At 39.0% G+C, this 13,199-nt stretch overlaps 8 non-coding genes across 8 annotated transcripts; all 8 read left to right on the forward strand.

Moving 5' to 3' along the window:
* Positions 1 to 1,128: 1,128 nt before the first annotated feature.
* LOC140547313 (U6 spliceosomal RNA) lies at positions 1,129 to 1,235 on the forward strand. The gene has a single exon (XR_011978489.1). It is a non-coding gene; the product is annotated as a U6 spliceosomal RNA (small nuclear RNA).
* A 1,494-nt stretch (positions 1,236 to 2,729) lies between these two features.
* On the forward strand, positions 2,730 to 2,836 carry LOC140547314 (U6 spliceosomal RNA). Its single transcript, XR_011978490.1, has one exon. It is a non-coding gene; the product is annotated as a U6 spliceosomal RNA (small nuclear RNA).
* Positions 2,837 to 4,331: 1,495 nt separating this feature from the next.
* LOC140547315 (U6 spliceosomal RNA) lies at positions 4,332 to 4,438 on the forward strand. The gene has a single exon (XR_011978491.1). It is a non-coding gene; the product is annotated as a U6 spliceosomal RNA (small nuclear RNA).
* Positions 4,439 to 5,933: 1,495 nt separating this feature from the next.
* Positions 5,934 to 6,040, forward strand: LOC140547316 (U6 spliceosomal RNA). Its single transcript, XR_011978492.1, has one exon. It is a non-coding gene; the product is annotated as a U6 spliceosomal RNA (small nuclear RNA).
* Positions 6,041 to 7,534: 1,494 nt separating this feature from the next.
* LOC140547317 (U6 spliceosomal RNA) lies at positions 7,535 to 7,641 on the forward strand. Its single transcript, XR_011978493.1, has one exon. It is a non-coding gene; the product is annotated as a U6 spliceosomal RNA (small nuclear RNA).
* Positions 7,642 to 9,134: 1,493 nt separating this feature from the next.
* On the forward strand, positions 9,135 to 9,241 carry LOC140547319 (U6 spliceosomal RNA). The gene has a single exon (XR_011978494.1). It is a non-coding gene; the product is annotated as a U6 spliceosomal RNA (small nuclear RNA).
* Positions 9,242 to 10,734: 1,493 nt separating this feature from the next.
* LOC140547320 (U6 spliceosomal RNA) lies at positions 10,735 to 10,841 on the forward strand. Its single transcript, XR_011978495.1, has one exon. It is a non-coding gene; the product is annotated as a U6 spliceosomal RNA (small nuclear RNA).
* A 1,494-nt stretch (positions 10,842 to 12,335) lies between these two features.
* On the forward strand, positions 12,336 to 12,442 carry LOC140547321 (U6 spliceosomal RNA). The gene has a single exon (XR_011978496.1). It is a non-coding gene; the product is annotated as a U6 spliceosomal RNA (small nuclear RNA).
* Positions 12,443 to 13,199: the final 757 nt, after the last annotated feature.

Below are 13,199 nucleotides of genomic sequence, written 5' to 3' on the forward strand. Positions count from 1 at the left end.
AAAGCAAATATCGGTGACGGCTGCAGAAGTTACAAAAACAATGTGTTTAGGAACTCTGGGCGATTGCTGCAAACTGACGCGCAGTTAAATGTTGTGAGCAAAACGATTTATTATTAAATTAAAGCTACATTTTTCTTTTTTTTCACCTGGTTGTTGTTCGAATCTTTCGTACCGTACTGTTCTCCCTACCTGATCGCTGGCTGCTACTTATTCATGCTCTTTACACTCTGTTTACGTACGAGATGCTGTTTACAAAACCAGACTGATCTGCGTTAGCATACGCTCCTGTACTCCCTGTTTTACTCTTCCTTTCGGTGCATTTACATTTACCACATTTAGTAGACGCTCTTATCCAAGGGCAACTTGGAAAAGTGCTTTGCTATTTACTCTGGAATAACCTTATCGAGTTTGAAATGACTAAAAATTCATATATACTTCTAACCACAGATATTGTAAAACACAAGTCATTGCGATATTGTATGTCCTACCTATTCTGCACCAAAACCTTAGCCCATCTGTGTTTCGTTTTAATGTACAAAGCTGTATTAGTATAATGGAAATAAAATGTAATTGAGTTGTATGTTACTTGTCTGAACAAAATCTTGAATTTCTAATATGATTAACTTGTATTGGAAGTTAAGCCACGCAATGTAACCAAGGTTCAGACGTCCATATAATAATGATAATACTAATAACAAGCCAAAGAACCCAGCTAAAGAACAGTTACACGTTCATTTGTGAGTGGCTTCACATACTCCTTTAGGGGGTTTTGGGAAATTCTGGATAATTAGGGAAGATTCAAGAACTAGAAAGGAAGTATTTATCCTTATGAAGCTTTTGAGAAACTCACCCCTTGTTGAGGTGTCGAGGGTCCACAAACTGCATATCTCCCAGAATACACCTTGAGAGGTCGTATTCAAGAGATGAAAGAAAGACCTTAAAACTATTAAAGAAAAACATTAAAACTAATACCATTTACTTAGAATTTCGGAAATAACTGCATAATGGTTTTATATGCAGTTTTGGGCCCTTTTGAGGTAAGAATGGTGGGATTGTGTGCACTAACCATGATCTAGAAAATAAGCAACTGGCCCAGGTATATATGCCAGACGTTTGGGCTCCCAGTTCGTGCTTGCTACGGCAGCACATATACTAAAATTGGAACGATACAGAGAAGATTAGCATGGCCCCTGCGCAAGGATGACACGCAAAATCGTGAAGCGTCCAATCTTTTCCTCCTGGCATCAATAACGATCAAAAAATCTTTCTAGCAATCTTCCATTATGTATTTTCGGTTGGCTAAGCTGAAGTTCATATACGTCACCACTAAGCGGCGCTCTAACATAGTACATGTTGCGTGCTCCGCTTTACCTACATCATTTTTCATTATAAAGGGCTTCAGAAGAGTGTAGTAATGCTTCAACACAGAGAAATTTGAAAGCAGGATATTCAGGACTGTCAGCGTGGACTTACACTTTGAGAGAAGTCACTTTAAAAAGACTAAAAGGTGAAAGAACACTCCATCGCTATAATAACCAGTATCGCGCTACAGCGGCAGGTCTGACAACACTAGGCCGACCGAGGGTGCTGCGAAGACGGTTAAAAGCATATATCGGTGACGGCTGCAGAAGTTACAAAAACAATGTTTTTAGGAACTCTGGGCGATTGCTGCGAACTGACGCGCAGGTAAATGTTGTGAGCAAAACGATTTATTATAAAATCAAAGCTACATTTTTCTTTTTTTTCACCTGGTTGTTGTTCGAATCTTTCGTACCGTACTGTTCTCCCTACCTGATCGCTGGCTGCTACTTATTCATGCTCTTTACACTCTGTTTACGTAAGAGATGCTGTTTACAAAACCAGACTGATCTGCGTTAGCATACGCTCCTGTACTCCCTGTTTTACTCTTCCTTTCGGTGCATTTACATTTACCACATTTAGTAGACGCTCTTATCCAAGGGCAACTTGAAAAAGTGCTTTGCTATTTACTCTGGAATAACCTTAGCGAGTTTGAAATGACTAAAAATTCATATATACTTCTAACCACAGATATTGTAAAACACAAGTCATTGCAATATTGTATGTCCTACCTATTCTGCACCAAAACCTTAGCCCATCTGTGTTTCGTTTTAATGTACGAAGCTGTATTAGTATAATGGAAATAAAATGTAATTGAGTTGTATGTTACTTGTCTGAACATAATCTTGAATTTCTAATATGATTAACTTGTATTGGAAGTTAAGCCACGCAATGTAACCAAGGTTCAGGCGTCCATATAATAATGATAATAATAATAACAAGCCAAAGAACCCAGCTAAAGAACAGTTACACGTTCATTTGTAAATGGGTTCACATACTCCTTTAGGGGTTTTTGGGAAATTCTGGAAAATTAGGGAAGATTCAAGAACTAGAAAGGAAGTATTTATCCTTATGAAGCTTTTGAGAAACTCACCCCTTGTTGAGGTGTCCAGGGTCCACAAACTGCATATGTCCCAGAATACACCTTGAGAGGTCGAATTCAAGAAATGAAAGAAAGCCCTCAAAACTAATAAAGAAAGACATTAAAACTAATACCATTTACTTAGAATTTCGGAAATAACTGCATAATGGTTTTATATGCCGTTTTGGGCCCTTTTGAGGTAAGAAGGTGGGATTGTGTGCACTAACCATGATCTAGAAAAAAGGCAACTGGCCCAGGTATATATGCCAGACGTTTGGGCTCCCAATTCGTGCTTGCTACGGCAGCACATATACTAAAATTGGAACGATACAGAGAAGATTAGCATGGCCCCTGCGCAAGGATGACACGCAAAATCGTGAAGCGTCCAATCTTTTCCTCCTGGCATCAATAACGATCAAAAAATCTTTCTAGCAATCTTCCATTATGTATTTTCGGTTGGCTGATCTGAAGTTCATATATGTCACCACTAAGCGGCGCTCTAACACAGCACATGTTGCGTGCTCCGCTTTACCTACATCATATTTCATTATAAAGGGCTTCAGAAGAGTATAGTAATGCTTCAAAACAGAGAAATTTGAAAGCAGGATATTCAGGACTATCAGCGTGGACTTACACTTTGAGAGAAGTCACTTTAAAAAGACTAAAAGGTAAAAGAACACTCCATCGCTATAATAACTAGAATCGCGCTACAGCGGCAGGTCTGACAACACTAGACCGACCGAGGGTGCTGCGAAGACGGTTAAAAGCAAATATCGGTGACGGCTGCAGAAGTTACAAAAACAATGTGTTTAGGAACTCTGGGCGATTGCTGCAAACTGACGCGCAGTTAAATGTTGTGAGCAAAACGATTTATTATTAAATTAAAGCTACATTTTTCTTTTTTTTCACCTGGTTGTTGTTCGAATCTTTCGTACCGTACTGTTCTCCCTACCTGATCGCTGGCTGCTACTTATTCATGCTCTTTACACTCTGTTTACGTACGAGATGCTGTTTACAAAACCAGACTGATCTGCGTTAGCATACGCTCCTGTACTCCCTGTTTTACTCTTCCTTTCGGTGCATTTACATTTACCACATTTAGTAGACGCTCTTATCCAAGGGCAACTTGGAAAAGTGCTTTGCTATTTACTCTGGAATAACCTTATCGAGTTTGAAATGACTAAAAATTCATATATACTTCTAACCACAGATATTGTAAAACACAAGTCATTGCGATATTGTATGTCCTACCTATTCTGCACCAAAACCTTAGCCCATCTGTGTTTCGTTTTAATGTACAAAGCTGTATTAGTATAATGGAAATAAAATGTAATTGAGTTGTATGTTACTTGTCTGAACAAAATCTTGAATTTCTAATATGATTAACTTGTATTGGAAGTTAAGCCACGCAATGTAACCAAGGTTCAGACGTCCATATAATAATGATAATACTAATAACAAGCCAAAGAACCCAGCTAAAGAACAGTTACACGTTCATTTGTGAGTGGCTTCACATACTCCTTTAGGGGGTTTTGGGAAATTCTGGATAATTAGGGAAGATTCAAGAACTAGAAAGGAAGTATTTATCCTTATGAAGCTTTTGAGAAACTCACCCCTTGTTGAGGTGTCGAGGGTCCACAAACTGCATATCTCCCAGAATACACCTTGAGAGGTCGTATTCAAGAGATGAAAGAAAGACCTTAAAACTATTAAAGAAAAACATTAAAACTAATACCATTTACTTAGAATTTCGGAAATAACTGCATAATGGTTTTATATGCAGTTTTGGGCCCTTTTGAGGTAAGAATGGTGGGATTGTGTGCACTAACCATGATCTAGAAAATAAGCAACTGGCCCAGGTATATATGCCAGACGTTTGGGCTCCCAGTTCGTGCTTGCTACGGCAGCACATATACTAAAATTGGAACGATACAGAGAAGATTAGCATGGCCCCTGCGCAAGGATGACACGCAAAATCGTGAAGCGTCCAATCTTTTCCTCCTGGCATCAATAACGATCAAAAAATCTTTCTAGCAATCTTCCATTATGTATTTTCTGTTGGCTGATCTGAAGTTCATATACGTCACCACTAAGCGGCGCTCTAACACAGCACATGTTGCGTGCTCCGCTTTACCTACATCATTTTTCATTATAAAGGGCTTCAGAAGAGTATAGTAATGCTTCAAAACAGAGAAATTTGAAAGCAGGATATTCAGGACTGTCAGCGTGGACTTACACTTTGAGAGAAGTCACTTTAAAAAGACTAAAAGGTGAAAGAACACTCCATCGCTATAATAACCAGTATCGCGCTACAGCGGCAGGTCTGACAAAACTAGGCCGACCGAGGGTGCTGCGAAGACGGTTAAAAGCAAATATCGGTGACGGCTGCAGAAGTTACAAAAACAATGTTTTTAGGAACTCTGGGCGATTGCTGCGAACTGACGCGCAGTTAAATGTTGTGAGCAAAACGATTTATTATAAAATTAAAGCTACAATTTTCTTTTTTTTTCACCTGGTTGTTGTTCGAATCTTTCGTACCGTACTGTTCTCCCTACCTGATCGCTGGCTGCTGCTTATTCATGCTATTTACACGCTGTTTACGTACGAGATGCTGTTTACAAAATCAGACTGATCTGCGTTAGCATACGCTCCTGTACTACCTGTTTTACTCTTCCTATCGGTGCATTTCCATTTACCACATTTAGTAGACGCTCTTATCCAAGGGCAACTTGGAAAAGTGCTTTGCTATTTACCCTGGAATAACCTTAGCGAGTTTGAAATTACTAAAAATTCATATATACTTCTAACCACAGATATTGTAAAACACAAGTCATTGCAATATTGTATGTCCTACCTATTCTGCACCAAAACCTTAGCCCATCTGTGTTTCGTTTTAATGTACAAAGCTGTATTAGTATAATGGAAATAAAATTTAATTGAGTTGTATGTTACTTGTCTGAACAAAATCTTGAATTTCTAATATGATTATCTTGTATTGGAAGTTAAGCCACGCAATGTAACCAAGGTTCAGACGTCCATATAATAATGATAATAATAATAACAAGCCAAAGAACCCAGCTAAAAAACAGTTACACGTTCATTTGTGAGTGGCTTCACATACTGCTTTAGGGGGTTTTGGGAAATTCTGGAAAATTAGGGAAGATTCAAGAACTAGAAAGGAAGTATTTATCCTTATGAAGCTTTTGAAAAACTCACCCCTTGCTGAGGTGTCGAGGGTCCAAAAACTGCATATCTCCCAGAATACACCTTGAGAGGTCGAATTCAAGAAATGAAAGAAAGACCTTAAAACTATTAAAGAAAGACATTAAAACTAATACCATTTACTTAGAATTTCGGAAATAACTGCATAATGGTTTTATATGCAGTTTTGGGCCCTTTTGAGGTGAGAAGGTGGGATTGTGTGCACTAACCATGATGTAGAAAAAAAGCAACTGACCCAGGTATATATGCCAGACGTTTGCGCTCTCAGTTCGTGCTTGCTACGGCAGCACATATACTAAAATTGGAACGATACAGAGAAGATTAGCATGGCCCCTGCGCAAGGATGACACGCAAAATCGTGAAGCGTCCAATCTTTTCCTCCTGGCATCAATAACGATCAAAAAATCTTTCTAGCAATCTTCCATTATGTATTTTCGGTTGGCTAAGCTGAAGTTCATATACATCACCACTAAGCGGCGCTCTAACATAGTACATGTTGCGTGCTCCGCTTTACCTACATCATTTTTCATTATAAAGGGCTTCAGAAGAGTGTAGTAATGCTTCAACACAGAGAAATTTGAAAGCAGGATATTCAGGACTGTCAGCGTGGACTTACACTTTGAGAGAAGTCACTTTAAAAAGACTAAAAGGTGAAAGAACACCCCATCGCTATAATAACCAGTATCGCGCTACAGCGGCAGGTCTGACAACACTAGGCCGACCGAGGGTGCTGCGAAGACGGTTAAAAGCATATATCGGTGACGGCTGCAGAAGTTACAAAAACAATGTTTTTAGGAACTCTGGGCGATTGCTGCGAACTGACGCGCAGGTAAATGTTGTGAGCAAAACGATTTATTATAAAATCAAAGCTACATTTTTCATTTTTTTCACCTGGTTGTTGTTCGAATCTTTCGTACCGTACTGTTCTCCCTACCTGATCGCTGGCTGCTACTTATTCATGCTCTTTACACTCTGTTTACGTACGAGATGCTGTTTACAAAACCAGACTGATCTGCGTTAGCATACGCTCCTGTACTCCCTGTTTTACTCTTCCTTTCGGTGCATTTACATTTACCACATTTAGTAGACGCTCTTATCCATTGGCAACTTGATAAAGTGCTTTGCTATTTACTCTGGAATAACCTTAGCGAGTTTGAAATGACTAAAAATTCATATATACTTCTAACCACAGATATTGTAAAACACAAGTCATTGCAATATTGTATGTCCTACCTATTCTGCACCAAAACCTTAGCCCATCTGTGTTTCGTTTTAATGTACGAAGCTGTATTAGTATAATGGAAATAAAATTTAATTGAGTTGTATGTTACTTGTCTGAACAAAATCTTGAATTTCTAATATGATTAACTTGTATTGGAAGTTAAGCCACGCAATGTAACCAAGGATCAGGCGTCCATATAATAATGATAATAATAATAACAAGCCAAAGAACCCAGCTAAAGAACAGTTACACGTTCATTTGTGAGTGGCTTCACATACTCCTTTAGGGGGTTTTGGGAAATTCTGGAAAATTAGGGAAGATTCAAGAACTAGAAAGGAAGTATTTATCCTTATGAAGCTTTTGAAAAACTCACCCCTTGTTGAGGTGTCGAGGGTCCAAAAACTGCATATCTCCCAGAATACACCTTGAGAGGTCGAATTCAAGAAATGAAAGAAAGACCTTAAAACTATTAAAGAAAGACATTAAAACTAATAACATTTACTTAGAATTTCGGAAATAACTGCATAATGGTTTTATATGCCGTTTTGGGCCCTTTTGAGGTAAGAAGGTGGGATTGTGTGCACTAACCATGATGTAGAAAAAAAGCAACTGGCCCAGGTATATATGCCAGACGTTTGGGCTCCCAGTTCGTGCTTGCTACGGCAGCACATATACTAAAATTGGAACGATACAGAGAAGATTAGCATGGCCCCTGCGCAAGGATGACACGCAAAATCGTGAAGCGTCCAATCTTTTCCTCCTGGCATCAATAACGATCAAAAAATCTTTCTAGCAATCTTCCATTATGTATTTTCGGTTGGCTAAGCTGAAGTTCATATACGTCACCACTAAGCGGCGCTCTAACATAGTACATGTTGCGTGCTCCGCTTTACCTACATCATTTTTCATTATAAAGGGCTTCAGAAGAGTGTAGTAATGCTTCAACACAGAGAAATTTGAAAGCAGGATATTCAGGACTGTCAGCGTGGACTTACACTTTGAGAGAAGTCACTTTAAAAAGACTAAAAGGTGAAAGAACACTCCATCACTATAATAACCAGTATCGCGCTACAGCGGCAGGTCTGACAACACTAGGCCGACCGAGGGTGCTGCGAAGACGGTTAAAAGCATATATCGGTGACGGCTGCAGAAGTTACAAAAACAATGTTTTTAGGAACTCTGGGCGATTGCTGCGAACTGACGCGCAGGTAAATGTTGTGAGCAAAACGATTTATTATAAAATCAAAGCTACATTTTTCTTTTTTTTCACCTGGTTGTTGTTCGAATCTTTCGTACCGTACTGTTCTCCCTACCTGATCGCTGGCTGCTACTTATTCATGCTCTTTACACTCTGTTTACGTACGAGATGCTGTTTACAAAACCAGACTGATCTGCGTTAGCATACGCTCCTGTACTCCCTGTTTTACTCTTCCTTTCGGTGCATTTACATTTACCACATTTAGTAGACGCTCTTATCCAAGGGCAACTTGAAAAAGTGCTTTGCTATTTACTCTGGAATAACCTTAGCGAGTTTGAAATGACTAAAAATTCATATATACTTCTAACCACAGATATTGTAAAACACAAGTCATTGCAATATTGTATGTCCTACCTATTCTGCACCAAAACCTTAGCCCATCTGTGTTTCGTTTTAATGTACGAAGCTGTATTAGTATAATGGAAATAAAATTTAATTGAGTTGTATGTTACTTGTCTGAACAAAATCTTGAATTTCTAATATGATTAACTTGTATTGGAAGTTAAGCCACGCAATGTAACCAAGGTTCAGGCGTCCATATAATAATGATAATAATAATAACAAGCCAAAGAACCCAGCTAAAGAACAGTTACACGTTCATTTGTGAGTGGCTTCACATACTCCTTTAGGGGGTTTTGGGAAATTCTGGAAAATTAGGGAAGATTCAAGAACTAGAAAGGAAGTATTTATCCTTATGAAGCTTTTAAAAAACTCACCCCTTGTTGAGGTGTCGAGGGTCCAAAAACTGCATATCTCCCAGAATACACCTTGAGAGGTCGAATTCAAGAAATGAAAGAAAGACCTTAAAACTATTAAAGAAAGACATTAAAACTAATACCATTTACTTATAATTTCGGAAATAACTGCATAATGGTTTTATATGCCGTTTTGGGCCCTTTTGAGGTAAGAAGGTGGGATTGTGTGCACTAACCATGATCTAGAAAAAAGCAACTGGCCCAGGTATATATGCCAGACGTTTGGGCTCCCAGTTCGTGCTTGCTACGGCAGCACATATACTAAAATTGGAACGATACAGAGAAGATTAGCATGGCCCCTGCGCAAGGATGACACGCAAAATCGTGAAGCGTCCAATCTTTTCCTCCTGGCATCAATAACGATCAAAAAATCTTTCTAGCAATCTTCCATTATGTATTTTCGGTTGGCTGAGCTGAAGTTCATATACGTCACCACTAAGCGGCGCTCTAACACAGCACATGTTGCGTGCTCCGCTTTACCTACATCATATTTCATTATAAAGGGCTTCAGAAGAGTATAGTAATGCTTCAAAACAGAGAAATTTGAAAGCAGGATATTCAGGACTATCAGCGTGGACTTACACTTTGAGAGAAGTCACTTTAAAAAGACTAAAAGGTAAAAGAACACTCCATCGCTATAATAACTAGTATCGCGCTACAGCGGCAGGTCTGACAACACTAGACCGACCGAGGGTGCTGCGAAGACGGTTAAAAGCAAATATCGGTGACGGCTGCAGAAGTTACAAAAACAATGTTTTTAGGAACTCTGGGCGATTGCTGCGAACTGACGCGCAGGTAAATGTTGTGAGCAAAACGATTTATTATAAAATCAAAGCTACATTTTTCTTTTTTTTCACCTGGTTGTTGTTCGAATCTTTCGTACCGTACTGTTCTCCCTACCTGATCGCTGGCTGCTACTTATTCATGCTCTTTACACTCTGTTTACGTACGAGATGCTGTTTACAAAACCAGACTGATCTGCGTTAGCATACGCTCCTGTACTCCCTGTTTTACTCTTCCTTTCGGTGCATTTACATTTACCACATTTAGTAGACGCTCTTATCCAAGGGCAACTTGAAAAAGTGCTTTGCTATTTACTCTGGAATAACCTTAGCGAGTTTGAAATGACTAAAAATTCATATATACTTCTAACCACAGATATTGTAAAACACAAGTCATTGCAATATTGTATGTCCTACCTATTCTGCACCAAAACCTTAGCCCATCTGTGTTTCGTTTTAATGTACGAAGCTGTATTAGTATAATGGAAATAAAATTTAATTGAGTTGTATGTTACTTGTCTGAACAAAATCTTGAATTTCTAATATGATTAACTTGTATTGGAAGTTAAGCCACGCAATGTAACCAAGGTTCAGGCGTCCATATAATAATGATAATAATAATAACAAGCCAAAGAACCCAGCTAAAGAACAGTTACACGTTCATTTGTGAGTGGCTTCACATACTCCTTTAGGGGGTTTTGGGAAATTCTGGAAAATTAGGGAAGATTCAAGAACTAGAAAGGAAGTATTTATCCTTATGAAGCTTTTAAAAAACTCACCCCTTGTTGAGGTGTCGAGGGTCCAAAAACTGCATATCTCCCAGAATACACCTTGAGAGGTCGAATTCAAGAAATGAAAGAAAGACCTTAAAACTATTAAAGAAAGACATTAAAACTAATACCATTTACTTATAATTTCGGAAATAACTGCATAATGGTTTTATATGCCGTTTTGGGCCCTTTTGAGGTAAGAAGGTGGGATTGTGTGCACTAACCATGATCTAGAAAAAAGCAACTGGCCCAGGTATATATGCCAGACGTTTGGGCTCCCAGTTCGTGCTTGCTACGGCAGCACATATACTAAAATTGGAACGATACAGAGAAGATTAGCATGGCCCCTGCGCAAGGATGACACGCAAAATCGTGAAGCGTCCAATCTTTTCCTCCTGGCATCAATAACGATCAAAAAATCTTTCTAGCAATCTTCCATTATGTATTTTCGGTTGGCTGAGCTGAAGTTCATATACGTCACCACTAAGCGGCGCTCTAACACTGCACATGTTGCGTGCTCCGCTTTACCTACATCATATTTCATTATAAAGGGCTTCAGAAGAGTATAGTAATGCTTCAAAACAGAGAAATTTGAAAGCAGGATATTCAGGACTATCAGCGTGGACTTACACTTTGAGAGAAGTCACTTTAAAAAGACTAAAAGGTAAAAGAACACTCCATCGCTATAATAACTAGTATCGCGCTACAGCGGCAGGTCTGACAACACTAGACCGACCGAGGGTGCTGCGAAGACGGTTAAAAGCAAATATCGGTGACGGCTGCAGAAGTTACAAAAACAATGTTTTTAGGAACTCTGGGCGATTGCTGCAAACTGACGCGCAGTTAAATGTCGTGAGCAAAACGATTTATTATCAAATTAAAGCTACATTTTTCTTTTTTTTCACCTGGTTGTTGTTCGAATCTTTCGTACCGTACTGTTCTCCCTACCTGATCGCTGACCGCTACTTATTCATGCTCTTTACACTCTGTTTACGTACGAGATGCTGTTTACAAAACCAGACTGATCTGCGTTAGCATACGCTCCTGTACTCCCTGTTTTACTCTTCCTTTCGGTGCATTTACATTTACCACATTTAGTAGACGCTCTTATCCAAGGGCAACTTGAAAAGGTGCTTTGCTATTTACTCTGGAATAACCTTAGCGAGTTTGAAATGACTAAAAATTCATATATACTTCTAACCACAGATATTGTAAAACACAAGTCATTGCAATATTGTATGTCCTACCTATTCTGCACCAAAACCTTAGCCCATCTGTGTTTCGTTTTAATGTACAAAGCTGTATTAGTATAATGGAAATAAAATTTAATTGAGTTGTATGTTACTTGTCTGAACAAAATCTTGAATTTCTAATATGATTAACTTGTATTGGAAGTTGAGCCACGCAATGTAACCAAGGTTCAGACGTGCATATAATAATGATAATAATAATAACAAGCCAAAGAACCCAGCTAAAGAACAGTTACACGTTCATTTGTGAGTGGCTTCACATACTCCTTTAGGGGGTTTTGGGAAATTCTGGAAAATTAGGGAAGATTCAAGAACTAGAAAGGAAGTATTTATCCTTATGAAGCTTTTGAGAAACTCACCCCTTGTTGAGGTGTCGAGGGTCCACAAACTGCATATCTCCCAGAATACACCTTGAGAGGTCGAATTCAAGAAATGAAAGAAAGTCCTCAAAACTAATAAAGAAAGACATTAAAACTAATACCATTTACTTAGAATTTCGGAAATAACTGCATAATGGTTTTATATGCCGTTTTGGGCCCTTTTGAGGTAAGAAGGTGGGATTGTGTGCACTAACCATGATCTAGAAAAAAAGCAACTGGCCCAGGTATATATGCCAGACGTTTGGGCTCCCAATTAGTGCTTGCTACGGCAGCACATATACTAAAATTGGAACGATACAGAGAAGATTAGCATGGCCCCTGCGCAAGGATGACACGCAAAATCGTGAAGCGTCCAATCTTTTCCTCCTGGCATCAATAACGATCAAAAAATCTTTCTAGCAATCTTCCATTATGTATTTTCGGTTGGCTGAGCTGAAGTTCATATACGTCACCACTAAGCGGCGCTCTAACACAGCACATGTTGCGTGCTCCGCTTTACCTACATCAGTTTTCATTATAAAGGGCTTCAGAAGAGTGTAGTAATGCTTCAACACAGAGAAATTTGAAAGCAGGATATTCAGGACTGTCAGCGTGCACTTACACTTTGAGAGAAGTCACTTTAAAAAGACTAAAAGGTGAAAGAACACTCCATCGCTATAATAACCAGTATCGCGCTACAGCGGCAGGTCTGACAAAACTAGGCCGACCGAGGGTGCTGCGAAGACGGTTAAAAGCATATATCTGTGACGGCTGCAGAAGTTACAAAAACAATGTTTTTAGGAACTCTGGGCGATTGCTGCGAACTGACGCGCAGGTAAATGTTGTGAGCAAAACGATTTATTATAAAATCAAAGCTACATTTTTCTTTTTTTTCACCTGGTTGTTGTTCGAATCTTTCGTACCGTACTGTTCTCCCTACCTGATCGCTGGCTGCTACTTATTCATGCTCTTTACACTCTGTTTACGTACGAGATGCTGTTTACAAAACCAGACTGATCTGCGTTAGCATACGCTCCTGTACTCCCTGTTTTACTCTTCCTATCGGTGCATTTACATTTACCACATTTAGTAGACGCTCTTATCCAAGGGCAACTTGGAAAAGTGCTTTGCTATTTACTCT

This window comes from Salminus brasiliensis, chromosome 24 (assembly GCF_030463535.1).
Source record: "Salminus brasiliensis chromosome 24, fSalBra1.hap2, whole genome shotgun sequence".
Taxonomy (NCBI): Eukaryota; Metazoa; Chordata; class Actinopteri; order Characiformes; family Bryconidae; genus Salminus; species Salminus brasiliensis.